The sequence below is a fragment of the Acomys minous genome (genome assembly GCF_964271855.1).
Source record: "Acomys minous genome assembly, chromosome: 6".
NCBI lineage: Eukaryota > Metazoa > Chordata > Mammalia > Rodentia > Muridae > Acomys > Acomys minous.
The window spans coordinates 98,898,217-98,901,045 of record NC_140487.1 but is presented as its reverse complement, the minus strand read 5'-3'; the positions used below and the strand labels follow the sequence as shown (position 1 = coordinate 98,901,045).

At 46.9% G+C, this 2,829-nt stretch overlaps 1 protein-coding gene across 1 annotated transcript in view; it reads right to left on the bottom strand.

The window, feature by feature from the left end:
* The window catches only part of LOC311599812 (bone morphogenetic protein 8B-like), a 27,302-nt gene extending 26,154 nt beyond the window's left edge, over window positions 1–1,148 (bottom strand). Inside the window, exon 1 of the mRNA XM_084785848.1 lies at window positions 970–1,148. The gene's annotated coding sequence lies outside the window, so the exon portion shown is untranslated. The remainder of the gene's footprint in view (window positions 1–969) is intronic.
* Between the last annotated feature and the right edge of the window lie 1,681 nt (window positions 1,149–2,829).

Below are 2,829 nucleotides of genomic sequence, written 5' to 3'. Positions count from 1 at the left end.
GTGTGTGTGTGTGTCTGTGTGTGTGTGTGTGTGTGTGTGTGTGTGTGTGTGTACAGCACACATGTGGTAGTAAGAAGAGAACTACCAGGAACAGATTCTCTCCTTTACCACACAGGTACAGGGGTTCGAACTTGGTCACCAGCCTTGTACAGGAAGCCCCCTTTGCCCATTTTGAGTCGACCTGTTGCCTCTCTTTTAATTCAGTTTTGCTTTAAAAAAGAAAAACCAGAGCCAGGCAACATGGCACACACCTTTAATCCCAGCACCAGGGAGGCAAAGGCAGGGGGATCTTCACAATAAGAAATCAGGAGAGAACCCAAATTATCAAAATTAGAGATGGAGGGGTACTGCTACTACAGACTCTACAGAATATTCCAAAAGTAGAGAAAAAATTGAAAAGTTATACTCAAAAAAAAAAAGCTGGAAAACCTGGAAGAAGTTATGGATTTTTAAATGCACATGACCTACCAAAATTAAGGCCAGAAAACATTTGAAAAGATCCTACTGGAGAGCCGGGTGTTGTGGCGCACACCTTTAATCCCAGCACTTGGGAGGCAGAGGCAGGCAGATTGCTGTGAGTTCAAGGCCAGTGTGGTCTACAAAGCAAGTCCAGGACAGCCGAGGCTACATAAAGAGACCCTGTCTTGAAAAAACCAAAACCAACCAAACAAAAAATCCTACTGGAGTAGGATGATGCTATGATCACGTCTTAGGTCAGTGCTCTGCTGCAGCGCCTGTCAATCTAATGTAACAGGCGCAGTTGGCAACTGTGTTCCTCCTCACTCATCAAGAATGAAGGAAAGCCATGTTTATTTTGTCTGGTACTGTTTTTTAAGACAGGGGCTCACTAGCTTCGAACTTGTCATCCACCTGCCCCAGTCTCTTCAAGTCCGGGGTTACAGGCATGCATCACCAGGTCTGTAAAACCAGGCTCTTATCTGTCACAGCCTCGCAGGAATGTGGACTCACCTGCTGGTTAGGGTTTATGGCATCTCCTAGGCTGTGACAACGACAGGAAAGGGCGGGTTTCTCGGCGCTGTCTCTGGACAAGGAGTTACTTAACTGCTGTATGGAACCAAGACTTAGTGTGTGCTTCTGGTAGGTGTCTTTGTTCTTATTTCTGTGCCTGCTTGTTGATTTTTTGAGACAGGCTCTTACTATGCAGCCCAGGCTGGCATCGAACCCACGGTCCTCCTCCTTCAGCCCCCTGAGGGCAGCCTCCCGAGGGCTAGGATGTCAGGCACGCGCCATCGCTCTCAGCAGAGCACTGATCTTTATCCAGGAACCCAGCAAGGGAAATATGACTCAGCAGGCAGTACAATTATCAACGATTCCAGGGGGCTGTACACGGCCCCATGGGAGCCTTCATTCCGAGCCCTTTTTCCCCATCTTCAAGCCCTGTGGGGGACACAGTTGGCCCATATGCAGGCTGTACAGGCAGAGGGGTGACCCTTGCTGGACTCACAGGCGTCGGCCCATCATCCCTTCAGCATGTGGAGAACAAGCCGCTTGTTCCAGCAATCACACGCTGGGTGCCCCCATCTCTGGTGAGATGAGGTTGGTCGTTCTCAGCAAGGATACGCAGGAGCACCCAAGGCTCGGCTAGACTTTTCTCACCAGAGATGAGAGTCTGTGAGAAGAAACACATCACAAAGACATCTGTGTAATCCAGGCAAACTGGATGAAAACCGAAAATCTCTAGAAGAACAAGCGAAACGGCTCCTGTGTTACAGGCCTGAGCCTCAGCTGTTGATACCATTGAGAGATGATTGGGCCACAAAGATGTCAGCCTCATCAATGGATCCACCAATGATTGTTAGCTCAAGTTTCTTAACAATTATATCTTATTATGAACTCACTAACAGGGCATACCTCCCTTATGACCCGACTAACCCAAACAATAGGAAAAGGAGATTAAAGAACACAATAATGGGGGCTGGAGAGATGGCTCAGCAGTTAGGAGCACTGACTGCTCTTCCAGAGGTCCTGAGTTCAATTCCCAGCAACCACATGGTGGCTCACAACCATCTCTAATGAGATCTGGTGCCCTCTTCTGGTGTGCAGGTGTACATGTGAACACAACATTGTATACATAATAAATAAATCTTTAAAAAAAAAAACACACAATAACGAAACCTTAAGGATATCAGTTCCGAGGAACGATTCTCCTGGCGTGGTCAGCAGGATCTCAGCAAACCCTCAATTCAACCAAGGTTGCTGCTGGAACCTGGAACAGCAGCTGAGGCCTAGAGCCTTGGCTGGAGCCCAAAGCCTTGAAGCCTTCCCTGGAGCAAGTCTCTCTAGGAGCATCTCTCGAAGTATTGATGAACAGCCAAAACAATCCCACGGCCTCCTCCCTGCCTCCTGTTTTGGGTGTGTGTGTGTGTGTGTGTGTGCTCGCGTGCGTGCGTGCGTGCGTGTGTGTGTGTGTGTGTGTGTGTGTGTGTGTATGCATATATGTATGTGCTCCGGGTGCATGGTGCCTTCAGAGGTCAGAAGAAGGTGTTAGATCTTCTGGAAGTAAAGTTACAGCTGGTTGTAAAATACCATATCTGGGTTCTGGAATAGAACCTGGGTCTGGGTCCTTTATAAGAGCAGCCAGTGCTTTTAACCACTGAGCCATCTCTTCAGGCCATGTTATTTTAATACCAAAAAAAAAATTTATTTGAGGTAAAAAAAAATTATTATTGGAGATAAAGAGAAATATTTTGTGTCAAAGTTCAATCTTCAAGAGAGATTAAATAATTCCAAACTTATATTTGCCAGTAGCATAGATTCAAAAACTTAAAAGATGCCAAGCGATGGTGGTGCACACCTTTAATCCCAGCA